This window comes from Trichosurus vulpecula, chromosome 4 (assembly GCF_011100635.1).
Source record: "Trichosurus vulpecula isolate mTriVul1 chromosome 4, mTriVul1.pri, whole genome shotgun sequence".
In the NCBI taxonomy this organism is placed as follows: domain Eukaryota; kingdom Metazoa; phylum Chordata; class Mammalia; order Diprotodontia; family Phalangeridae; genus Trichosurus; species Trichosurus vulpecula.
The window spans coordinates 436,784,000-436,811,791 of record NC_050576.1 but is presented as its reverse complement, the minus strand read 5'-3'; positions in this window follow the sequence as shown (position 1 = coordinate 436,811,791).

Below are 27,792 nucleotides of genomic sequence, written 5' to 3'. Positions count from 1 at the left end.
TCTCACAAAGAACAATCCTTGCCATTCTTCTATCCCTATGTTCAAGGGTTTATTGTAGGACTGGTGGCTAGGGAGATGATTATCAAGTATACTGTGAAAGAATTGATGTGAAACCTGAAGGAAATACACAGCATTTCATACAGGCTGATAGAAAGATGGAGAGAATGAGAGAAGACATGTAACAACTTTGGCCATCTCCTTAATCCGGAAATCACTGCAAGCTGAGGATATGCTTTGGCTATTGTTTCCATGAGTACCCGCTCCCTTTCTTGATCCAAGCATGTGGAGGGAATGAATGCCAGATCACATGTATCCCATATTCCAGCATGCACTGACTTTCATGTGTGCTATACATTGTGCTAAATATATAATAGATATAAAGTTAATATATGGAATCTTAAATCTTGATACCCAATGCCATTTATTTGACAACTACAATATGCCAGGCACCATGCTAGACCCTGAAATATAGAGAAAAAAAAGAGTCCCTGCCCTCAAAGGCTGTTATACACTAATGGGACAAGTCAATATTTACACAGGTAAGTAAATCCAAAGTATGTCTAGAGTGATACAAAGTAATGTGGGAGACGCTGAGAATATGAATGGTTAGGAAAGGCTAGGGGATGCCAGGGATTGTGTGGGATGAAGGAGAAGAATGAACACATTCAGGAGCTAGGGAATGTCTTAAGCAAAGTCATGTAGGTAGGAAAGAAAATGCCATTTATGAGGAGCAGCAAATACATAATTGTGATTGAAACAGTGTAAGAAAGAACAATGAAATAAGACTCAAAGAACAGATAGGAACTTATAATTAACTTAAGAAATAATAAAAAGGGGGCAGGCATGCCTGGTTCTTTGGGTACAATGGCAGTGGGTATTGGTACTGCAATGATACTTTAATAAGATACAGAAGTTACAAAGACAGAAAGAGGTACAGAGAGAGATGGCACAAGAACAAGGGAACAGGGTGGCAAAGGCAGGCAGGTAGTGTGGAAAAGAGGTAGAGAATATCAATCAAGTAAGCATGGAATTGAATCAAGAGCACTAGGCAGCATGAACACAGTGGATATTGAAGAGGGCTTGGAAAAGCCCTTGGACAAGAGTTTGAAGGCTCAATTTTTAGGAATTTTTTTGGGGGAAACAGGCTACCTTTGTACTGGGGTTAGTTCACTAGTATATCCAAATCATCTCAGAGTTGTTGGTAAAACTTTAAAGTTAACACATGCACATCATCTCAAAATGGTCAACACCATTTGCTGATCACCTTGGCTTTACTGAGGAAACTTGGAATTTTTTGAGACTTACATATCATAGGATCAAAAACCTTGACAGAGGCATTGAGATGGCTCCTGCTGCTTCAGCACATCACCACTAGGATGTGACTTTTGCTTAGTATATGATTTTGTTGTTCTTCAGTTGTTTCAGTCATGTCTGACTCTTTGTGACCCCCTTTGGGGTTTTCTCAGGAAAGAAATTGTTTGCCATTCCCCTCTCCAAATCATTTTACATACAATTTATAAATTACACTCTTTTGATCTTTGGGCCATTTGTAAGGGACTTCCAGGCTCCCCTTTGCTATGTGGCTACTTATAAATTTACTTATTATGTTGTCTACAAGGGGTGGTCAGAATGAACAGAATATCTATACAATTTTTTATTATTTATTTATTTAATATTTTTAGTTTTAAGCATTGATTTTCACAAGTGTTTGAATTACAGACTTTCTTCCCATTTCTACCCTCCCCTGCACTCCAAGATGGCATATATTCTGATTGCCCCATTCCCCAGTCAGCATTCCCTTCTGTCACCCCACTCTCCACCTTCCCCTTTTCCCTTACTTTCTTATAGGGCAAAATAGATTTCTGTGCCACATTGCCTGTATATCTTATTTCCTAGTTGCATGCAAAAACTTTTTTTCTGGACATTTGCTTTTAAAACTTTGAGTTCCAGACTCTCTCCCCTCTTCCCTACCCACCCATCCTCCCTAAGAAGGCAAGCATTTCAACATTGGACACATGAGTATCATTATACAAAACCCTTGCACAATACTCACATTGTGAAAGACTAACTATATTTTACTCCTTCCTATCCTATCTCCCTTTATTCAATTTTCTCCCTTGACCCTGTCCCTTTTCAAAAGTGTTTGCTTTTGATTACCTCCTCCCCCTATCGGCACTCCCTTCTATCATTCCCTGTTTTTTATCCCTTTCCTCCTTCTTTCCTGTGGGGTAAGATACCCAATTGAGTGGGTATGTTATTCCCTCCTCAGGTCAAATCCGATGAGAGCAAGATTTGCTCATTCCCTCTCATCTGCCCCCTCTTCCCTTCCTACAGAACTGCTTTTTCTTGCAACTTTTATGTGAAATAATTTACCCCATTCTATCTCTCCCTTTCTCCCTCTCTCAATATATTCTTCTCTCATCCCTTAATTTGATTTTATTTTTTTAGACATCATCCCTTCATATTCAACTCACCCTCCATCCTCTGTGTGTATATATATGTGTGTGTGTGTGTGTGTGTGTGTGTATATATATATGTATATATATATAGGCTGTTTAACAACATATAGATGTTGTTAAAGTGGAAAGAACAAACTTGGACAATGGAAGTGACAATGTGAGATTAGTGTGAGAGAGCAAATGAGAATGGTGCCAAGGTGGAGAGCTTGGGTGGCTGGAAGGTTGGCAGTGCCAGGGACAGAAATTAGAAATTCCAAAGAGGGGAGAGTCTTGGGGGAAAGAGCTGTGTTTTGTACATATTCATTGTACACATTGTACACATATTCATGTACACATTCATACATATATATATATGTATACACACACACACACACACACACACACACATATATATATATATATATATACATATATATATATATATATATATATATATATATATATATATATATATATATATATTCCCTTCAACTACCCTAATACTGAGGTATCATGAATTATATACATCATCTTTCCATGTAGGAATGTAAACAAAACAGTTCAACTTTAGTCAATCCCTTATGATTTCTCTTTCTTGTTTACTTCTTCATGCTTCTCTTCATTCCTGTGTTTGAAAGTCAAATTTTCTATTCAGCTCTGGTCTTTTCACTGAGAAAGCTTGAAAGTCCTCTATTTTATTGAAAATCCCTATTTTGCCTTGGAGCATGATGCTCAGTTTTGCTGAGTAGGTGATTTTCCATTGACCTCTGGAATATCACATTCTAAGCCCTTCAGTCCCTTAATGTAGAACCTGCTAGATCTTGTATTATCTTGATTGTGTTTCCACAATAATCAAATTGTTTCTTTCTGGCTGCTTGCTGTATTTTCTCCTTGATCTGAGAGATCTGGAATTTGGCGACAATATTACTAGGAGTTTCCTTTTTGGATCTTTTTTCAGGAGGTGATCGGTGGATTCTTTCAATTTCTGTTTTACCCTCTGGCTCTAGAATATCAGGGCAGTTGTCCTTGATAATTTCTTGAAAGATGATATCTAGACTCTTCTTTTGATCATGGCTTTCAGGTGGTCCAACAATTTTTAAATTATCTCTCCTGGATCTATTCTCCAGGTCAGTGGTTTTTCCAGTGAGATAGTTCACATCATCTTCCATTTTTTTCATTCCTTTGATTCTGCTTTCTAATTTCTTGATTTCTCATAAAGTCACTAGCTTCTACTTGCTCCAATCTAATTTTTAAGGTAGCATTTTCTTCAGTGGTCTTTTGGACTTCCTTTTCCATTTGGCTAATTCTGCCTTTCAAGGCATTCTTCTCCTCATTGGCTTTTTGGAGTTCTTTTGCCATTTAAGTTAGTCTATTTTTAAGGTGTTGTTTTCTTCAGTATTTTTGGGTCTCCTTTAGCAAAGCATTGACTTGTTTTTCATGGTTTTCTTGCATCACTGTCATTTCTCTTCCCAATTTTTCCTCTACTTTTCTAACTTGCTTTTCCAAATCCTTTTTGAGCTCTTCCATGGCCTGAGACCAGTTCATGTGTTTCTCGGAGGCTTTTGATGTACGCTTTTTGACTTTGTCGACTTCCTCTGGCTGTATGTTTTGGTCTTCTTTGTCACAAAAAAAAAATGATTCCAAAGTCTGAATCTGGATCTGAGTCTGTTTTCACTGCCTGGCCATGTTTCCAGCCAACTACTTGACCCTTGAGTTTTTCATCTGGGTATGACTGCTTGCAGAGTAGAGAGTAGTTTGTCCCAAGCTTGTGGGGCTGTGCTGTTTTTATCAGAACTATTAGTACACAGCAAGCTCTGCCACACCAGCACTCCTCCTCCCCCAAGAACCACCAACTTGGACCTTGACTCCGATCTAAGCAGGCTGTGCACACCCTCTCAGATCTGCTACTTAATTCCTCCCACCAGGTAGGCCTGGGGTCAGAAGCAACTGCAGCTATAGTTCTGTCCTTAGAGCTGCACCACCTCTGCTGCCCCCAGGGTGGTGGCCAAAGTGTTAACTCCTTTCACTCTGTCCCTGCAGTTTTTCCCACTAACCTTCTCTGTTTTCTTTGTTGTTTGTGGGTTGAAAAGTCTGGTAACTACCACATCTCACTGAGTTAGCATGCTAGGGCCTGTTCTCCCCAGCTCCCAGTCTGGTTGGTCTGGGCATGGCTCACACTGGGTTCTGCTCCACTCTGCTCCCAGCTCCGTGAGATAGACCTTCCCCAGCGACCATCCAGGCTGTCCTGGACTGGAGCCCTGCTTCTTGCTATTTTGTGGGTTCTACAGTTCTAGAATTTGTTCAGAGCCATTTTTTATTGGTGTTTGGAGCGTCTTGGGGGAGAGCTTTAGGCAAGACCTTGCTTTACAACCATCATCTTAGCTCCACCCCTCATATCTATACAATTTAACACAAGGTGGGAGCCTGATTGTACCGGCTTTGAATTCTAGGCTGAGGATTTAGTATTTGCTATCACAGGCAATTAAGATACATTGAAGATTTTTCAATAGGGGTTGACAAGGTGAAGCCTATGATTCAGTAAAATCATTTTGGCAGTTGAGTGGATGATGGAGTGGGTAGAAGTAGATCAATTTGAAATGTATTTCAGTAGTCCAGGGAAGAAGGGATAAGGGTGGTGATTGCAGGATTGGAAACAAGCAGACATACATGAGAGATGTTGTTAAAGTGGAAAGAACAAACTTGGACAATGGAAGTGACAATGTGAGATTAGTGTGAGAGAGCAAATGAGAATGGTGCCAAGGTGGAGAGCTTGGGTGGCTGGAAGGTTGGCAGTGCCAGGGACAGAAATTAGAAATTCCAAAGAGGGGAGAGTCTTGGGGGAAAGAGCTGTGTTTTGTACATGTTGAATTTGAAATGCTTACAAAACAACCAATTAAGATGCTCAAATGGCAGTCGGTTTAGCAGTACTGGGGCTCAGGAGAGTGATTAAGGCTGGATATGCTAATCCGGGAATAATTGCCATAAAGATGATAGTTGGACTCATAGGGGCTGATGAATTTACCAGGTGAGACAGTACCGATGGAAAAGAGAAGAGGACAAAGCCTTGGGGCACACCTCCTACTAATGTGAATGGCCTGGATGAAGATGCAGTAAAGGGGACTATGCAGGAATGGTCAAAGACATAAGAAGGGAACCGGGAGGGAACTTGTCATGAAAACACAGATGTGAGAGAATAACCCAAAGGAGACAGGGACTCAAAAGCCTAGAAAAAGGATCCAGAAGGATGAAGATCAAACAAAAGGACATAAGATATGTCAAGAAAGACATCACTGACAAATTTAAAGAAACCAGCTTCAGGTGAATGAGGAAGTCAGAAGCCAGATTGCAGAGAGTTTTTTCAGTATATAATTGTGCCTGGTAGATTCTCACATTAAAAAAGTCTCTGTAGTCACTACTAATTTATCTTGTTCATTAAAAAAGAAGACAGGCTTAGATAAGAACCCAACTCTAAGCACCCCCACCCCGTCTCCTTCCCATCCCTCTTCCTAAGCGCATAGAGACCCCAGCTGTAAGCTGTGGAAGTTTGCTCAGGTCTCAACAACTACCTTGGCCACAACCTTCAAGAGCAAAAGCCTGCCAGAAGTACCCACACCAGTGCTGAGGAAAGTAGTCTTTGCCAGTGCCAAGAAAACCAAGCTCTGAACTGTCAGTGCCAGATCAGAGAGCGAATGGTCAGAGGTACAGGTCACCAGGACAGGACACTACCTATGCCTGTGGGTAGCTGTGTAGCACTCCACCAACCAGAAGGAAGAACAGGGCATCCAGCTGAGGACATTCTGACCACCCACAGGTCAATTGGGGCAGAACCCCCAGCTAGTGAACCATGAATATCCAGTGTGGGAGTGGGCTGATACACTCTGAGATCCGGCCCCCAGGGAAACCATAATCAGAGTAATGAGAGTTAGAAGGGGGAGGTACGGTGAGGGATGTGTGGGGAAACTGAAAGTACCTAAGATTCCAGGGAGAAGAAATCTCAAAGAATTGTACCATAAACAGAGAAATCAATGGAAAAACAGTTACAACAGAAAGAAATATGGCCTAGTAAATGAGTTCAGACATCTATGAATAAATACTGAAAAACAAAGGAAAAATATTCCAACACTTGATGAGACAGAGAACTCTGTGGAATTTGAGCAGAACACGGAACAACAATATGATGTTCCTGAGTATTTTAAAAGAGAAATGAGAAATAATAAAACTATCTCTTTTTATAGATGATACACTTGGAAAATACCAAAGATACAACTAAAAAGCTAAAAAATAATACTTATTATAGCAAAGTAGCAGGATATAAAGTAAATCCACATAAGTCAACAGCATTCCTATATGCCACAAACAAACCCTTGCAAGAAGTGATAGTAAAAGCTACCCCATTGTAAATAACTCTAGACAGTAAAAAAAAAAAAAATACCTGAGAGTCCAGAACTTATGTCCTTCACAGTAAAATTAACTAACAGAAGAGCAAAGCATGATTCTGCAATGGCAAGCCTCACCAAAGAAACAAAACAGAATAAGAGGCTGGGAATGCAAATACTTAGAAGTGAAGGACAATCTAGGAGAAAAGAAGCAAAAAAGAAGAGTGTTAAAAGGAGAGAAGTGCTCAGAACTTCTGAACATAGAAAAGGAAATTCCAATTGAAAGAATTCACAGATGGCTTAGAAAAAAAAAAAATCTAAGGCTGCAAACTCCAAGACATATAATGAATTTAACAATTCAGGAACAAGTTATACAAGCCATCTGGTGAAAGACCATTAAATACAAAGGAAGCAAAGTACATTTCAATAATGCAAGATTATTCTGCACCCACTAGAAAAGGGAAGAGGGAATGGAATAATGTCTTCCAAAGAACAGTGAAGCTAAGGAAGTAGCCCAGGAGGATGTATCTTGCAATCTGAGCTTAACCATAGAGAAGAAAAGGGGATTATTCAATAATGAAGAAGAATTTGAAACATTTTTAAAAAGAAAACTGGAACTAGAGATTGTTTGCATTTCAAATACTCCAAACCACAGAAATACAGGAGGAGTGAATAATGGCTGATAGTAACAGAAAGATTGACAACAGGAAGAACAACTCATTATTTCTCTTAAAGGTACACTAGAAGGTAAGGGATGTGGAGATCTGGTAGAGGTAACAGGGAAGAGGAAGGTGGGGGCATTAGGGATAGAAACTGGTGATACCTTTCCTACCGAAGAATGCTTGTTTTGTGAGATATTACAAAAGAGGAAAGTATAAGAAAAGTGCAGAGAGGAAAAGGGAGCTAAAGAGGAGTGAGAAATAGGGGGATCATATCAAGCTCTATCAATGAGGGAAAAGAACCTCAGTCATCTCAGAATCTATAGAAGAGTAAGGGAGGAGGGGCATAGAAGGATTGAAAAGAGGAGGAAAGAAAGGAGGCCTTACTTTGGAGGTGGGAGGAGGTTCCTGGGAGATGAGGATCTCACACTGAACAAGGTTCTGGGGGAGGTGGACTGCCAGGGTGCAGTACCTTCTCTGACACCTGCAGTTGTAGCCATGGTTCTGAGATTGAGGCACACTGGAAAAGGGGGATCCATGGAGTAAACCATAAAAGGCAGTGGCAAAAGGTGCCTAGAGGACAAAGACTAGATTTGATACTTGAAAGGTTTGATTACAGGAAGCCATATTAAAAAAGAGACTAACATCCGATGATTACAGGGGTGATGAATTGGAGGATTAGGGCCTAGAGTAAACAGAGAAGATGGATAGTGAAGACAGGAAAAGAAATTATTTTTGGAAAGGGGTGAAAAGAATGGAATTTAAAGATCTAATCAACAGAACTAGTTGAAGGGGAAGAGAGAAGGAACAAGCCTGGTAAGGAAAAAAAAAATAGGGAAGTGGTATATAACCTGATAAAAACAGAAGAAAGGAATTCAAAAATCAAACTCTAAAGGGAAAGCAGTAACAAATGAGAAGAGAGGATGAGGGCAGGGAAGAGAGCCAGCAGGAACAGGGTCACCTTGAAAAAAAGATTAAAGGAAAGGAAAGCAGTTAGGGATGATTGAAAGCGTGATGTACGTAATAAGGCAGCTTCAATTCAGTCTCCTTTTTGCTCCTATTGTGGCCTCAATGCATGGTCCATATTAGGCACTTGCCCCACTGAATGCACTGTTATACTGTTTGGAATGACCATCTCACTTTCTACAAGAGGCATGACAGTAGGCATTCTTCACCCATTTAGTATTTCTGAGTTGAACTGTTAATCATAGTGAATTTCATTCATGAGGCCTTGCAACGTGCTGGGTCATGAAGGACTTGATAATGTCACCTGAAAAAACAAGGATTTTGAGATCTCCTCCCCCAACTGGTAATCACAGTGTAATCCCTCTACCATTTGAGCCCTATCTAGGTCACGTCCAATGACACAAGTCAAGACATCACCCTTACGATGTCATTGGTCCTCTTCCAGAAAGGACAGCCACCGCCACCAACAATGACCTTTATCACTGATTTTTCAAAGAAGAAATTGAATCAGAGCAATTGTGTGATTCACCTCAAGTTAACAATTAGCCAACAGAGCAAATATCTTAGACATGGTATGTGCTACATAGGTTCCCAAAGTGGGCGATCCAACTCCCTTGGGGACACTGGAACAATCAGAGGAGAGGGGGTGGTAGTAGTTTGAAATGATGCAAATTTTAAAAGAGGGACATTAAAGTGTCAAAGAAAATAGATTGCTGGGGGTTGTGGGGGTGTGGCACTGACTAATTTTTAAGCAAGCAGTAGGTCAAATGTGTTTGTTAACCTCTGGATATATATCTATTCAATCAAATCAAATTAAGCCTCTCCCTCCCAGTTAGGTGGTACAGTTTGTGAAGTGTTGGATTTGGATTTAAGAAGTCCTGAGCTGAAATCCAGCCTCATCCACTCCCTGGCTGTGCGCTCTTGGCCAAGTCACTTAACCTTTGTTTGTCTTAGTTTCCTCATTTGTAAAATGAAGGCAATAGTAGACCATACCATGCAGGGTTGTTGTGAGGATACAATGATCTGTTTATAAAGTGCTTTGCCAACCTTACCTCTCTATACAACCCTGTAGTCTGTTAGCTTGGGGCCAGTGCCCAAACTCGTGGCCTATCTCCCTCTGAACATAATGACATAATGATGATAGTCCAGCCCTCTGAGCAGCTGGAAGGAATAAACAAAATGAGAGGATTTCAAAGCATCAAAACAATTCTCCTAAACCGTCTCCCTCTTTGTTTCTCTGGCCCTAAGTCTGACTTTTCAGGCTGGGCACTGGAGACCAACTCATCATAGTTCTGAAAGGCTTACCGTGTTGGCCACAGATGAAAGCCGAGTCATTCCACCAAAATGAGAATTCTCAGCTGGAATGCACAAGCTGGGGCTCTCTGCCAGATAATAACTGAAAAAGAAGGAGGAGGGGAAGCCCTGTAGGCTAGGAGGCAAGTTGGCAAATTAAAACTGTCTCTGAAGTACACTTCTACTGATGGTATAGCTGTGTGTGTGTGTGTGTGTGTGTGTGTGAGAGAGAGAGAGAGAGAGAGAGAGAGAGAGAGAGAGAGAGAGAGAGGGAGAGAGAGACTCACTGCAGTGTTTAATGAATAAGCACTTTATATTATTCAAGAAATTAAAGATACATCTGGATTAAAGGGTGCATAATTTTCTTCTCTACTTTCCAAAAGAAACAAGGTTTCCTAAAAATCTAATATACACAGCCCATGTGTAGAGGTGCTTAAAAAAATCAGTTGAATCAGTCTTAGTCAGCCTATATGGAATTGGAAGGAGGGCTGGGGAAAAGCCATGTGGTCCATGTGCTTCCATTCCTCTTGGTTGGCATCCAAGCAGAATCTGGGAGGGGGTAGAGGAGGAAATGAGAGCAGCATCCATGGTACAGGCATACTTATAGAGCATCTACTATGGGTCAGGCACTGGATGAAGCACTCTGCAAATATCATCTCATTTGATTCACACAACCCTGATTTTCACCTGTAATAGGATGTCTATCTGTTCCAGAGAGGACCAGCAGCAGAGAAATGGATTCTCTGTCTTCCCCACCCCTACCCCCACATAAAAAGGATCCTTGGCTTTCTCTGCTCCTCAGACCAGCCCAGTGACATGGATAGTATTCATTGTGAAAATAGGAAAACAGAGACTTGGAGAACTGAGATGACTTCTTGGAAAAAAAAATAAGTTGTAACATCTTTTATGTTTATATTATGGTCATGTCTAAAAAATACCCACAGACTGAATCTTCTCATCTTATGGAAAAATGTATAAATATACATGTATGCTTACTATGTATTCATCACATGAAAAGATTCAGTCCATGGGTATTTGTAGAAGTGACCATAATGTAAATACAAAAGACATCAAAACATCTTTTTTTACCCCCAAGAAGTCAACTTACCTCTACAAGTCTCTGTTTAAGTGTATGTGTACATGTGTGGGTATGGATGGTGTTATATGTACATGCAAAAATACACAGAGATACATAAATACGCACATAACTACATTTATGTGTGTAAATGTATGTATGTGTGTGCACAAATGCGTGCAGACACACACACACACACAGAGCTCTCCCAAAGCCCACTGGTAAAAGACTTTCTTCTTATTGTTTGAAATGAATGCCCCGCCTGCATGATGGGTGACACAGACTTGGTGAGGTTGGCAAGGAAATTTCAGATCTTAGCCAGCCCCCCTAGTAGGCTCCTCAAGCTTCAGGTCTTCCTCGAGCTATGAGTTGCTTTGAATGCTTCTGACATCCAACTGGATGAAAGTGGAAAGATGCAAGGGCATAACCTCACTTCAGGCTTCTAAAAGAAAAGACTTTAGGAAGACCTGAGAAAAGCCAGCCATCTCTTCCATGCCTGTCCCCAGTTTATTACATTAGACTATGGAGAATTTCCCCTTGGGTGAGATCAAGAGGAATCTATCTTGGTTGAGCTAAATTATTTCATTCCCAATGAGAAAGCTCCTTCATTCTCTGTTTCCTGGTGTATATCCTCTCATGCATTCCTTACCTGATGTTTGTTTTGTTATGATTTGAATAAATGACTTTCTTTTCCATTCATTGCCTGTGTTCATCATGCAGCTGGTATTTGGCGGGAAAGGTAGCAAACCTTGGATGCAGACCTTAGGAGTCCCTCTTCCCCCAATAATAATAAGACAAAGTAATCAGGAGGTTAGATTGAATCTGTTAACAGCCCCAGACTAATCATATTTAAGGTAGCAGATGGATATAATTGTAATCTCATAGCCTCTTTCTCTGAGGAGAGCAGAGTGGTCTCTTGTCCCTGTTTCTTGCTTCCCCTCTTGGAAGGAATGAAAGTCTCCCTTGGAGAAGGATGGTGAGAGAAGAGGCTAGAGATGTCTATTCTGCCTTCCTTTGAGCCACACAATGACAGTCCTCACTAGATGTGAACCCATACACACACACACACACACACATATATACGTGTATATATATATATACATATGTATGCATACACACACATAAACATATCTATATCTATCTACATGTGTATGAATGTGTGGACATACATAAACACCAATTATGCCTCTGTGTATGTTTGTATGTTTAGATCAAAGATAAGAGTTTGTCCTTGATCTCTCCCAAGGGAACACTCCCCATAATGCAGTATAGCAAACTGGGGATGGGAACGTGTTGGGGACTGCTGGCTCCTCTTGTGTCTTCCCAGACTCAAGCAATGACACCAAACACAGCAAACACATCAGACCATTATGCAACATCCCGTCCTCACAGTCTGGTCTACTATGAAGAAAGATGTTGGTTTTGATACCTGTCTGGGGACTGTCGTTGATTTTTCAGTTGCTCAGACATCAACTTTCTTCTAGTGACCTTTGATTTATACCCTTCCGGCCAGTGAGTGTATTGTTCTTTCGGTTGTGCTGATGGTACTCTGCCTCAGTTTATACAAATATCTCTTTTATTCTTCTTGGAATTATGCTTGTTATTTGTAGCTGAGCAAAGTGACCCACCACATTCTTTCACCCTTTTGCTCAGTCATTCCCTGTTGGATGCAAACTCATGCGTCTAGTTCTTTGCAAAAAGTGCTGCTAAAATATTTCTGTCATTTTGAGCTTTTATTTCTATCTTTGACATCCTTTCGGTGGATATCGTCCAGAATGGGGATCAGTGGATAAAAGATCATGAACATTTCAGTCACTTTTCTCATGTAATTTCTAAAGGCTATCCAGAAGGGTTGGACCACTTCACAAGCAACAATTTATTAGTGTTATGAGCTTCTGACATTCCTTTTATTTTATTTTTTTTGAGGGTGGGCGGCAGGGAAATTGGGGTTAAGTGACTTGGCCAAGGTCACACAGCTAGGAAGTGTGTCAAGTTTTTGAGTCTGGATATGAACTCAGGTCCTCCTGATTCCAGGGCTGTTGCTCTACTCACTGCACCACCTAGCTGCCCTTATGACATTCCTTTTAGCATTAAATATATCTCTTTTTTTTAATCCTGTTTGCTAATTCATAAGCGGTGAGGTGAAATCTCAGTGATTTTAATTTGCATTTGTTCTTGTTATTAATGTTATAGGGCATGTTTCCATATGGCTATTTGTAATTTATAATTATTATTTTAAAAATTGCTTTTACTCCTTAACCACTCATCTTTGGAGGAATAATCTTTTTTGCTTTAAAGAGTCATGCTAACTCCCTATATATCATAAATATTATCAGGCATGTTTAATGCAAATATTTTCCCCTCTTGACCCGCTCAGTTGATTTCCATTGATGTTGTCTGTGCTAATAAAAAAAGAGAACTATTTTCTCTTCCATGATCTCCTTTATCTTTTATTTATTTGAGTTTAAGAGAAAATTTCTTGGAAGCCAGATAGCTAGTATATGGTGAAGCAGTCATGTGAGGTCAACACCATGGATTTTTCCATGAGAGAACAAGGCCTAGCAATACTAGAGTGCAATGTTGTGGGGAGAGGAAAGTTTTGTTTTGTTTGTAATATACAGGGTGTCCCAAAAGTGTTATTGCAGTTTTAAGATCTAATAGCTTATGCTTACACTAAGACTTTTGGGATACATCATATGTATGCATAAATATATTGTGTATGTATATACACATATGTATATGTATATCTGTGTATATGATATACGATATATTACATATAAAATATTTTATTATACATATATATGTCTGTATATGTATTTGAATTTAAATGTAATTAACATCCTTCATAATTCTATGTATTATATTTTGTGCATTTAAGAACTCCAAGGGGCAGCTAGGTGGCACAGTGAGTAGAGCAACAGCCCTGGAGTCAGGAGGACCTGAGTTCAAATCTGGCCTCACACACATGACACATGTAATAGCTGTGTGACCTTGGGCAAGTCACTTAACCCCAATTGCCCTGCCTTCCGCCCTCCAAAAAAAAAAAAAGAACTCCAGAAGGAGTACCAGACTGCCAAAAAGATCTTCCCTCTCTCTCTCTCTCTCTCTCTCTCTCACACACACACACACACACACACACACACGTAACACCCCTACACATGTATGCACATGCACACACAGAAGTAAAGAAATCTCACTAGGCCTAACACAAGTTTTGGAGACAATGGTGGAGCAGATAGAGGGCTGGCCTGAGAAGCCAAGAAGACCAGGATTTGAAGCTTGCCTAGCAATCATGAGCTGTCTGACTGACCCTGGGCAAGTCACTGGATCTTTCAGTATCCCAGGTAACTTCCTAAGACTATAAATTGTTGAGCAGACACCCATCTGCACAGGTTGTTAGGAATTTTCCCATCAGTGGTTTTCCATATTGGTAAAATCATAGGTCTGTATAAGAAACAAAATAAAACCTAAAGAAGTTTCAAGAGTCAACCTCAAGTGGTGAATGGAAGGTCTGTCTTAAAGTCAAGAAGATCCTGGTCTAAGATCTGCCAGGTGGTGCAGTGGATAGAGCACCAGGCCTGGAGTCAGGAAGACTTATAGTGAGTTCAAATCTGGCCTCAGACACTTACTAATAGCTTCACCCTGGGCAAGTCGCTTAACCCTGTTTGCCTCAGTTTTCTCATCTGTAACATGAGCTGGAGAAAGAAATGTCAAACCACTCCCATACCTTTGTCAAGAAAACTCCAAATGAGGTCACAATAAGTCAGAAATGAAAGTGGAAATTATTCAAGTACAACAAATCTGATCCACATTAGTCTTTTGGCCTTAGTGAAGTCTTTGAGCCTCTCTGTGCCCTGAGCTGCTAAGATTTTCAAATGGGTTGTGGGTTCTTGGAGCATGTATTCCTTGGTATTTCCTACACCAGTGAAATTCTGTATGAAAAGAAAAGAAAGACATACCTGCAAACAGAAAATGTAATTTTAAAAATAAATGTTCTTGATATACTTTTGTTTAAATAGCTTAAATTTACTTGGTATCTCTCCCAATTTGCATCTGCCAGAGCCATCCCATAGAAGGAAGATTTTTTTTTTTAAGAAGTGGAAAAATTCTTACTAAAATTGTTCAATACTTTGAGAATTTCCAGAGTAGCCCTTGCTGACATGACTGTGGATTGTTACGGAAATGTTGCTCCATCCTCTCCAGGAGGAATGGCAGGGAGAACATCAGGGCAGAATGAAAAGAATTCCCTTGTTCCTCAAAGCTTTGCTTTGGCCTGGAAGAACCTCTTTGGTCCATCCCGTCTCAGCAGATGAAATGCACCTTCCTCTTGTAAAGTCCACGTTGTCTGTAAGAGACTAAGTGGTCCTCCATGGCCTAGTCTAGGCCCTTGTTCTCTTCTCCCTCTATGTTAGTTCACCTGGTGATCTTATTAGTTCCCATGGATTCAATTAGCATCTTCAATCAATGATTGTCATGTCTAATTATCCAGCCTTAATATCTCCATGTGCACATCCCTAACCACTTATTGGACATCTTGAACAAGATGTTTTATGAACATCTTAAATTCAACACATTGAAAACTGAACTCATTGCCACCCCCAGAAAACCCTTCTTTTCTTCCCAGCTTCCTTATGGTTCTCAAGAGCATAATCATCATGTGGCTTTGCCAGGCTCTCAGCATACTTAGCTCCTCACTATCACTCATCACACCCAACCTGTTGCCAAATGTGGAACATCTCTCCAGTGAACCCCCTCATCTCCTCTGACTCTGGAACATCCCTGAAAAAGGCCCTTGTCACCTCATACCCAGACTATTGCAGTGGCCTGCTGCTTGGTGTGCTGGCCATGAGCTTCTTCTCGACATAGGCCATACTCTCCTCAACAGTCAAAATAGTCTTCCTAGACTTCAAATCTGACTACATCTTCTTCTCCCATCAATAAAATCTAGTGGCTCCCTATGAAATCCTCTCTTTATCTTTTAAAGGTTTATACAATCTACACGTTTAGTACCCTCTCATTCTTCTTATACCTTCCTCCTTTTCATATGTGTTGTGGTCTAGTGACAAAGGGCTCCTGCTCCTTCTTAGAAATGATGCCCCTTTTCCCTGTTACTTTCACCATCACCGGCTGTCACCTGTGCTGAAATATTCCATCCATGTCCTTGTCTCTGAGACCTGTTGACTTCCCTGGATTCCTTCATATCTCAGTCAAGATCCCAATACCTTCTTCAAGAAGCATGTCTCAAGTCCCCTAAGTGCTAGTGCCTTCCCCTGTAAAAATCTCCAATTTATCACACTTATAAATGTATACATATATGTACATCTATACATATATTTTGTGTCTAGTTACACCTTATATAAGTATATGATTATAAAAATGGATATAATTTAGATATATAATATGTGTCATATAGTTAAATATATATACATATGTATATGTGTGTATATGCATAAGTATATACACATACACACACATAAACCCAGAAAACAGGGCCTCTTTTTGCCTTTTTTTTTTTAATATCATCATCCGTTAGCCCAGTGCCCAGCACATAGTAGACACTTGAGCAATGCCAGCCATGGAGGATGTTGGTGAAGATGCCCCACTGAAGGAGAAGTTCCTTAGAGAGTCAGCAAGGCCTGTGCTTCTGTTTCATCCCTCTAAGCCTGTGTGGGTCATCACAGATGAACCTAAATCCAATACAGGAGGCCTCAAACAGCTGATCCCATCAATAATGCTTATCTGATTTGGGGTGGGTATTAGCCTCCCAGGCCTGATGATTTGTTTTTCAGAAGAACTTTTCTTATTCTGGGAACTCCTAAAGCTTTAATGCTTGGGAACATTGGGGAAAAGCAAGCACAGTAATTAGCCTCTTTAGCCCTGTGGGAGGTGGAAATCTTGCCTGAACACTATTTTCTCAGTTTGGCAGATGTATGCAGCAATATGGAGGATATGGACGAGGAGAACTCATTCAAAGTCCTAAACAAAGGCTAATGAATTGCTTTGGAATGAGGATGTGCTTTTAATGGTGACAGTGTGGAAAATCCCAAATCCAGAAAGGACAATCTGGTTGCTTCTACACCAAATTTCAACTTGGTGCCTACCAAGTCTGTCTACTTACTGAGGATGATCCCAGCTTCAGCAAGGAATTAGACACTTAATCACTTAGTCACTCAACACATATTTAGTAAACACCTACTCTGATCCCAGGAACTGTACTAAGCTCCAAGGCTAAAAAAAAATGTAAAGGCCACTCTCTATTCTCAAGGTGCTCACAGTAAGATGGAGACGACATCTTGCAAACAAAAATGATCTACAAATAAGATACACATGGGCTACATTAGACATAATCAACAGAGAAGGCAGGAGCATCAAGGGGGTTCAGGAAAGGCTTCCTTTAGAAAGTTAGATGTTAGCTGGGATTTAAAGGAAGCCGGAAAATACAGGAAGTAGAAATAAAGAGGAAGAGAATTCCAATAATGGGAGATAGCAAGGGGAAATGCCTAGAGTTGAGAGAGGACATGTACTCTGTGAAGAACAGCAGAGTCCAGTGTCATTCCAACCCAGAGTACATGGAGGTTAGGGAGAAGGAGATTGGAAAGATAAGGGAGAGAGTCTGGTCATGAAAAGCTTTGAACAATAAGTGGGATTTTCTGTTTCATCCTGGAAGTAATAGGGAGCCCCTCGTGTTCATTGAGTCTGGAAGAGGTCTGCTGAGGCCTCTACTTTAGGAATACCCCTTTGTTTTAATTATCTTTTTTTTGTGTGTGTGGTGGCTTTTTAAAATAGAATTTTATTTTTCCTCAGTTACATGTCAAGAAAATTGTTAGTATTCAGTTTTACAAGATTTGGGGTTCCAATTTTCCCCCCTTCTTCCCCTCCCCTCTTCTGAAAATGCTAGGTGGTTTGATATAGTTTATATATGAACTATCATGTAAAAAAAATATTTCCATATTAGTCACAGTTGTAAAAGAAGAAACAAATTAAAAAAAAAACACAAGAAAGAATAAAGTAAGTGAAAAAATTCCACTTTGATCTGCATTCAGAGTCCATCAGTTCTTTATCTGGATATGGAGAGCATTTTCCTTCATGAGTCCTTTGTACTTGTCTTGGATCATTGTGTTGCTGAGAAGAGCTGAGTCATTCATTGTTGATCATCACACAATGTTGCTGTTACTGTGTACATTGTTTTCCTGGTTCTGCTCATTTCACTTTGTATCAGTTTGTACAAGTCTTTCCAGGTTTTTTCTGAAATCTGCCTGTTCATCATTTTGTTAAGGTTAAAGAAAAATGATGATGGTAGGGAACCATAGGTTTTTAGGGGTACTCAAGACCCCAAAATACCGACATGCTGCTGGGTCCTGCCGAAAGAATTTGTCTCAAGCCTTCTCAGCCAAGGAAAAAGACGAAGTTTATTAAGGATTCACCATAATAGGTTGTCTTAAGAAATCTCATTTGTGATGCTTGTTTTCACAAGTGGGCTGAATTGAATCTGAGTGCCTTCATGGAGGCAAGATGAAACTTATATACAGAAAGATTGTGGGTGGGATTGAGGGGTGGTCGAGTACCTGGGGTGACTAGATGAGGGGTTTAGGTAGGGTCTTGAGGAGGAGTCTAAGGAGGATCTTGATGGGACTGGGGTGACTAGAGGTCAAGACTCCAGGAAATAAGAGAATGGGATTTTCATAGGATTAAGGGTGGGAAGCAGCTGGACAATAGAGGGCTATGCTAGGTAGAGATTTGGGCCTAGATAATAAAAGTCTTATGGCCTCGGGTGGGGCCACATCTAGTGGGAAGATTCAAGGAGATTTCAAGGGGGTTCCCAGAGACTGTATTCCAGATTCAAGGAGGTTCCCAGAGACTGTACCCTCATCAATTTCTTATAGCACAATAGTATTCCATTAGATTCGTATACTAGAATTTGTTCAGCCATTCCCCAATTGACGGGCATCCTCTCAATTTCCAATATTTTGCTATCATAAAAAGGACTACTATAAATATTTTTGCACTTGTAGATTTTTTTTTCCTTTTTATGATCTCTTTGGGATAGAGACCTAGTAGTGCTATTGCTGGGTCAAAGGGTATGTACAGTTTCATAGCCCTTTGGCATAGTTCCCAAGTACCCTCCAGAATGGTTAAATCAGAGGAATACCACTTGAGCATCTGAGGGATGGACTGAAATGGGGAGAGGTTTATGGCTGGGACAACCATCAGACTATTGCAATAGTCCCCATGTTAGGGGATGAGGGCCTGCACTAGGGTGGCAGCAGCAGCAGAGCAGAGAAGAAAACTGATATGAGAGATGTTAGAATGGTCAGATGATTGAATTTGGCAGCAGATTAGCTATGGGTAGTGAAAGAGAATAAGACATCATACAAAGCACCTGGACCATGAGCCTGGAAGGTTTGTGGTGACCTTGATAGTAATAGAGAAGATAGAACATGGGATGGATTAGAAGGAAAGATAATGAGCTCAGTTTTGGACAAGTTGAGCTTAAGATTTCTACTGGATATCCTGTTCAAGATGTCCAATAGGTAGATGGAGTTGTAAGACTGGAGGTTAGCAGAGAGATAGCAGAGCTAACTTTGAAGAGAGCAGTTACAGTTGAATGATTAGCTCAGAAGCCGAAGAGTAGAGAGTTAAGAAGAGAGTGAAAGCAAAGGAAATGGAGGCGCTTTTTGTAGATGACCTTCAGGAATTTGGCTACAGGAGAAGGAAAGATGGCACCACAGCTATTAGGAATAGTGAATGAAGTGAAAGGTTTTTTGATATTGGGGGGAAAATGAGCATGTTTGTAAGCAATAACAAAGCACTTGGTAGACAGGGAACAAATCCAAATTAGTAAGAAAATAAGGATAATAGAAGAGAAAATCTGCTGGGGAGGTTGGGATGGAATGGGATCACATGGGCATATAGAGGACTCTGGTAAGGGAAAGGGCTGTCTTTTGTGTAAAACAGGACTAATGACTCAGCTATTAGCTGAAGGAATCTGGGAGATAAAGGTGGGGGGAGAACAAGGACTCTGCTATTGGCCTCAAATTTTTCAGTGAAATATGAAGCATGACTGTTAGTTTTGAGGGTAGGGAAAGGAGATCCATGGGAGATTTAAGGAGGGATGAAAAGAATTAGAAAAGCTGCTCTGATGAGTAGCTTAGGGAATCCATGAAGGAAGTGCAAGAGGATTGCTTGTGATTAACATAACTTTGTAGTGGACCCGGTCATCATTGATTTATGATTGTCTCCAGCATCATTTGGCAGCATATGTATAGAAGTGGAGGCAATGAAGAGTCAGAACAATCCAGGGCACAGTCTTCAAAGGGCAAGATAGGCACTAGAGCAAGGGGAAGCAGATTCAAGAGCAAAGGAGTGTCGAGTTGAACTGGTCAATGGAAGGTTCAAGGTAGGGAAGGGAGGAGAGTGTGGCTACTGTAAGAGTGGTAGACTGGAAAAGAGCTAAGGGATGGAGGGGTTGGAGGTCCCAGTGAGGGTGAGGAGAGATTGAATAGTGTCATCAGAAGAGGTAATTTCAGAGTTCATGAACATGGAAGTTGTGCATTTGTAAGTGATGACAAAATCAAAGCAATTTTTGTCTCTGTGAGTAGTTGAGGTAGGGTGGGGGGGCTTCTGTTAAGGCAATAGCACTTTTTCCTGTTCTTCCCTTTTGGGATGCTAAGACTATCAAGTCTCCCCTTTGTTTGAATTGGTGGGAAACCTTTCCCTGTCTTTGTCTTGGAGTATTTCTCAGCTATTTCTCAACACTAAGACAATCAGGAGTCATTGACTTGTATATGATGTGATACTAGGAATGGGGAAATTTCACACACCCAGCTTGGGTGAGGTCAGAGTCTTCAGGGCTCCGAACAGGATATAAATGAGGGGAGCTTGGGGCTTGACTTTCGGGGCTCACTCGTGGAAGGAGTGTTGAGACTCTATGCAAGCCGTGTAACTACCCCCCAGCTTTGCTAATCCAGACCCATTGGTTCTTCTCTGGTAACTATGTATTGTGATTTGAATTGGACGAGGTCTGTCTGTTCATGTTTGCAATTTCTGTTTGTATTTGCTTTGAAGTTCAGGGGGCTGATCTTTCCCCCCTGAACTAAGTGATTGATATAGGCATGTTTAATTAAACTGAGATTGTTAACCCCTTAAAGTTATTTCCCTCAGAGAAGCAGATCAAAGAACCTGTGTTAGCAGCCCTCTGTTTGCTGGTGTTATTGGTCTTACACCCCTACAGGAACTGCTAGCAGATTGTTGCTACAAGCTCATGGGAAATGAGTTATTAAAGAGCTGGGCAGTAAGAATCTTTGAAGAACTATCCATATGTATTTGGGAGTCCCCTAGTATGACAGCAGGAATTGGGTATGAGATGAAGACTTTGAGCCAGCATGAAACACAATGAGGAAAGAAGGGAAGTAGTCTGGCCAGAAGTGATGGAGTGGTAAATATAGATCCAGTGTCAAAGGAAAGATTGATGAGTAATTTTGGTAGTGTTGGTCTCATAAGTGGCAATTAACCTGAAACCACATACTTTGTTCTGGGCACTGTGCTGTCTGCTGGAGGCACACATGCAAAAATCTCATTTTCTCTGCCCTCAAGGAGCTGCTTTCCTAATGGGGGGAGAGGTTTAATGTACATCAGAGAATGGTGATTGGGAAAGGAAGTTTTGGTCCTGCTTGTCACACATGCTATGAATGGAAGAGACCTTATACGCACTGCTTCAGCCCTCTCTTTTTACAGTGAAGAAACTGAGGATGAGAGTTCAGTGTTTTGCCCAAGCACTCACAGGAGTTTTAACTCACATATCCTGGCTCTGTTATCCATTCTGCTTTTACTAGATCTAACAACCGCAGTGATGCATGCAAAACCTCAAAGATCCAGCAGTGTAATATCTTGTGATTTCTTCAATCTTTCTGAGACCCCACTCCCAAGTAGGCTGTTCAGAAACCTGAAGCCTCTTATTAAGACAAGCTAAGATGTCTAAGCTGCCAAAATGGATCAGTCCACAGGCTTTAGCTCACTGAGAAGAGAGAAAATCAAGGTCAGAGATGCTCTGGGGTGATCTCAAATGAACAGAATCACAGAGCATCCATGTGATAAGGTATCGTAGGGACCAACGAGAGCAACCCCTTCCTTTTCCAAGGGATAAATAGAGGTCCCAGATGTACCCCCCTCTTCCCTTTCTAGTTCAGACCTTCCTCTCTCCAACTGAGCTTGGAACAATCCAAGGAGTCCCACATCAGAGAAAGAAAGATGAGTAGATTCTGTGTGTGTGTGGGAGGAGGGGGGGGTATGTGTGAGCATTAAGTATTTCTCTCTGTGATTTCAACAGCTGCCATGGGATCAATGGTCATCTCTACCCAGATGACTCTCAGTTCTGTATTTCTCACATTAATCCCCCTGATGAGCACCAGTCTTGCATCATCACCTGCCTTCAGCACAACTCCACCGGAGATCCTGAAGTCATCTCAAACTGAATGTTTAACAGACAGAATTCATTTACCTTACACTCCCTCCCAATGGTGCCCTCTCTCGAATGTACTTATTTCTTTGAAGAGCTTCCTTTTGCAACACCTCAGTAAAATGGAAGCTCCTTGAGTCCAGGTATTTTATAATGTTTGTATTTTTATGTATGCATATGTATATAGATTATTTTAATTATAGGTGATACTATCTATAATTCATTATATATCATATTATATAACATAATTACGACATTAAAAGCTCATAGAAGACATATATGTATACATATATATATATATATATGTTTCTGTTTTCTATTAACCTTTAATAATCACCATGAAATAAAGGAATGCTTTATTTAATAATATTCACACAAGGAGAAACTATTTGAGTTAACTGTCTTGTGTCCAAGCAGACACCTCAGCTTTTCAGATCCTAACTTTTCCTTCCCTTAGATGAGCACTATCTCTACATGCCACAGTGTTTCTTTACTGATATTGCCCCCTCCCTCTTACCTCATACACTTCTCTGGTAGTCTTTTCTGAAAACAATTAATCTAGCTGAATTCCTGGTATACCAAGTTTTTCTTGGGCCTTGATTCTTTGTCATTGCATCCCCCCTTATGTATTCTAAAGCCCCACTACATTAACAATGAATTGGTTACCATGGAGGGTGACAGTCAAAGATAACTTTAAAGTTGAATTACTCTGGAAATCTCCATTCCAATTCCATTCATTGTATTGGTTCTGGATTGCTGAGGAGGATTTGGGTTGCTCTGTGCTCTATGTAGTCAGTAACCATAGGTCTTTGACTACCATTCACAGTTATAACTCTGTCATCTTTCCAGTGGTGCTCAATGCATTCTGTTGTGGTTTTTTATGGAGGTAGGCCAAATTTGGATTGATTTTTCTAAGCCTATGCCTTTAGCCTATACCTGTACCTTTTAGGCTCTTCCTGTATTTCTTTAGACTGTATTCTCAAAAGCTGAGTGATTAGAAGGCAAAAACTGGTAGGTTCTCTCAAGCTAGAAAAGTGCTATATGTTAATCCAAAAAAGTATATATATCTATCATCCAGAAAACCCAACTAGTTAAAGGCGAGGAGTAAATGAGTAAAGTGTTGGCAACCAGATGATGACTTGTTTTGACCACAGTAACTCAAGAAAAAATCTACTAAGGCAGAGAGGGATAATGAGTTAGGATACAGAGGAAAAGTCCCCTTAACTGCAGAAAACATTGAATATTTAAGTATTGAAGCATGTACCAAGATAAAAAAGAACACATTTTTGTAGGAAAAATACTTCCATGATGGGCTCCTGACATAGATCAATGTACATTTTATCATGAAAAGTGAATTGTCCTTTTGCTGTTTCTATCCAAGTTATAGGTAAACACCAGACATTGTCAGGAGCTCATGCCTGCTGTCCAAGCTAAGGATGGATAAGCTCTAAATGCCATCCATTCAGCTATATCTCATGTGGACAACGGTCATTGTGTGTACTTCCTTTTTTTCCTGTGCAGATAGGCCAGTTAGGAGACTGTCACAACGGTCCAGGTAAGGGGTTATGATAGAGTCCATGAGAGGGGACAAAAGGGGATAAATATGAGAGGTACTATTGCAATCAATTGATGAGACTTAGCAGTTGTTTCAATATGGCTGGGTAAGTTGTATGGATGACTCTGAAGAAGTGATCCTGGGTAACTTGGAAGAATGATATTGCCCTCAGGAGAAATTGTGAATTGATAAGGATGATGTGGGTTTAGAAAGAAGATAAATAATACTAAAGTGTGGGGCAGGGGCATGATCTTCTTTGGAAGAATAGCTATATGGATCCAACCATAGATCCATGAAAAGATGAATATTTGGCATGGCCTTCATTGTCACATTACTACTTTCAGGCCCCTCCGCCCACACTTTTGAGTCATTTGGGTCATGTTTGATTAGGGGGCAGTAAGGTTCATAACAAAAATCTCTCCTATCAGTGAGCATCTACACTGTGGTTCCTTTAGGCCAGGGATGGAGAACCTGTGATCTCAAGGCCACATGTAGCCTTCTAGGTTCTTGGGGCCGCCTTTTGACAGAGTCCAAATTTTACAAAACAAATCATTTTATTAAGGGGATTTTTCCTGTGAAGTTTGGGTTGGTAAATAGTTCAAGGAGCCTTGCAAAGCATGGAGTTGAGGACCATAGACACCGACCCTAGAACAGGAGCCAAGAGCACCCTTGAAGCTCAGAGTCCAAACCCTTCATTTTGCAAGTGAGAAGACTAGGACATCTGTGGCTCATGAATACAGTGGATGGAAGATCTAGGGATAGACCCTGGCCTCCAGGCTCCCAGGCAAATATTTTCCACTATGTCATCTTCCCTGACCTTCTTAAAATCCTGAAAGAAAGGATGAACCTTTCTGTCCAGTCAAGCCAAGAGGACTCTTGTGAGCTTTCTTTAACTCCCTGCTTTTACTTTGAAGCCCATCTTGGGAAGACATGTTGTGCCCCACTCTGGGGTTCAAGAAAGTCATTCTAGGGTTTTTGTGAAGAAAATGTTCTCATGGAAGATTACCCCACAAAGCAAATCTGCCCATTTTGCTGTCTCTGTGTGTTCAGCCGGAAAAATAATTAGGATACATTTATATTCCTAGATTTCTCCTCCTTACATTAAAAAAAATAAAAACCAACTCTCATTATATGTAATTGGGTAACATTAGGGAGTTTGACAAGAGAAGAAAGCAAATATCCACAAATCTAGTTCAAATAATGAATTCTAAGTAGAGAAGAAATGCTGTCAGTCATAAGCAGCCATGTTTGCGATGTGGGACCGTGGGAGTGGGGGATGGGGGATTGGACATTGGGTGAGATCATGGTGACTGTTGGGCTGTGGAAGGTGCTCCTAGCACCAGGGTCCTGGACACCTGAAAGAGGCACCAGAGGTGGGAAGGAAATGCAGAGGCTGGCCCTGGGAGGGGGGAAGGTATTTAGCAGCTGATGGGAGAGAAGGAGTGCTCTGTGACAATGGCAGGGGTGGGCTAAGCATGGGAGGGAGCTAACCTGGGGATGTTCTGGGATGATGCAGGAAGCACCCTTTCAGCTTTCCATTCAGGGACAGTCTTGACTGTTTCATGTTTCTTATGGCCAGAGCTATAATCAACAATTCTAGTCACTGAAGAACTAACAAATAAATGAATGAAGGAAAAATATCATTGAACACTTATTATATACCTAGCGCTGTGCTAAGCACTGGGAATAAAATACAAATGTGAGAAAGTCCCTGCAGTCAAGAAAGGTCCATTCTCAAAATGCCATCCCAACGGGAAATGGCAGCTGGGAGGGGACATTCTCCTGGGGGGTCTCAGGCATTGGGAGCAGAGCAATAGGGGGGGTCAATTGTTGGGTTTTTGTGTTTGTTTTTCCATGTGACTATAGTAGCATTAATGTGATGACTCTTTCTAGAGCAATAGCGCAAAAGGCAGGCATTGAGATGCCCTGAGAAGACAGCTGATTGGAGTGTGAGACACAGTTTGGTCTGGGACTGGCTAGCCATTATACATTTATAGTCCCTCCAATTAAGACAGCTGAGCTGGGGGGAGGGGGGGTCAAGGTTCCAGAGCTGAGATTAACTCCTCCTGAATTGATTAGAGGCCTAACCTCTGGGGGTCCAAACCAGGAAGTTTGATAGGGAGAATTAAGGTAAGCATTAGAGAAAATGGCCAAGGGCCCTGGTAACCCTATAGCTTGGAAGGAGGGCTTTGTTCTTTGTAGTCTGGTCCTAGAGTGGGTGAGTTACCAGTGATGTTACCAAGCTTTCAATGGTCATTTTGTGTTCATCCCACATGACTTCCATTGGCTTCCATTGGCCTTGGGTTGTAAGCCTCTTTTCTGAGGTGGGGGCAGAGGGTGGACAGACAGACATTAAAAGTCCCACAGGAGATCTTGTGTTTGCCTGCCTTAGTTAGTTCAATGAGACGCAAGGAACAGAAAACTGGCTACAGAGGAAAATGGACAGATTCCTGGAAGCAGCACCCTGTCTTTAATGGCCATGAGAAATCTGCCACATCAGATCTGTCCAGCAAGAGTGAGCCTCAACCACCTGCAGCCAAACATCCCCTTGTGCCTCCAAGTTTCCCCCTGGTTATGAGTGATGGCTCCACCAATGGAGGGGCATGTTGGGGGAAGGGCAGGGCTAAGAAACAGTTTCTCCCCAGACTACAGGGTAGGCCATATTCCCTGAAAGCCAGCACTTCATCCTTGGCTAGAGAAGGGTGCCCTGCAAACCCTCCTGCTTCCATTGTCAAAATGTCCCACTGTTTGAGTAATTCCTGGCCCAGCAATCAGATGCACTCTCAGCTGTTCATCCTAATGATCCTCTTGGCAACTAAAACATTGTAGTTTTTTCTTCTTCCATTAATGAGATGTAGCATATTATTAGGATCTATGCCAATGTGCGTGAATAAATTAAATCAGGCCCAGAAGCAGCAGGAAGACAAAGAGCAGCAATTGCCACAGTCAACTACTTTTGGGTTGGAAAATAGGGCGCTTGAGGCAACTGGGTGCAGGGGATTTGAGGACCAGGTCTAGCTCACGGTATAACCAGGAACAAATCCTTTCCTCTTCTAGTGACTCAGTTTCACTTTCTGTAGATGAGATTAGCTGATAATTTCTAAGGATTCTCCCAACTCCAACATCCAGTGGTTTCTGTTCTTCTTGGGGTCCTGTTAGTGTATAAGGGTCTGTAGCATCCAGGGGGATTCCATTGCTTCTGAATCTCAGGAGACTTCTCCCCAATGAATTAATGAGTTAATTATGCCATCTTGTATACTTAGACCCCAATGCCCATGGGCAGGTCACATCCCTTCCCTTCAACTCCAGTTTTTCATTGGCTAGATGAGAGGTTTGGCCTACATGGGCTCTGGGCTTCCCTCCAGTTCTATCTCAAGGATGCAGCCACTCATCGGGCCCTCTGCAAAACTTTTGGAATCCAAACATTCTCCTGGAGGCATCAGCTTTAGCATGTAAGGATGATTCTCCTAGCTATGCTGAGCCCCCTCCTGAAAAAGGCCAGCTGGGAAGATGAGTTAATATGTGTAAAAGCTGTTATGCATCTAAGTTGTTGTTTTTGTTGTTTTTAAGCCATAAAGAGGAACTTTCTGCTTGTTTGCACTTGTAATAATTTTCCTTTGGCAAGGCCCAGAGAGTACATTGAATTATCTGATGCATTCAACTCAAAATTAGTGGAGTTAAAAAAAAGGCCTTAGCTCACACAACAACCTCAGTCTGAGCCAGTGAAAGAATCATTTGGTACTGCCTGAGGGCCAGGAGAGAAGATAAAACTATAGACTTTTTCTACGATATAATGCAAATAACCCTAATGGATTTTACTTTGGGAAAAAATATTAATTTTAATAGCTGCTGCAAAATAACTTGCAGTGATCTTCAGGTAAAGATACTGTGTAGGTCTTGGCAGAGTGGAAATGGGAGGATGGACTGGATGTGAGCATGCTGGCCAGCAGAGTAGTAAAGGGTCAAGATTCAGAT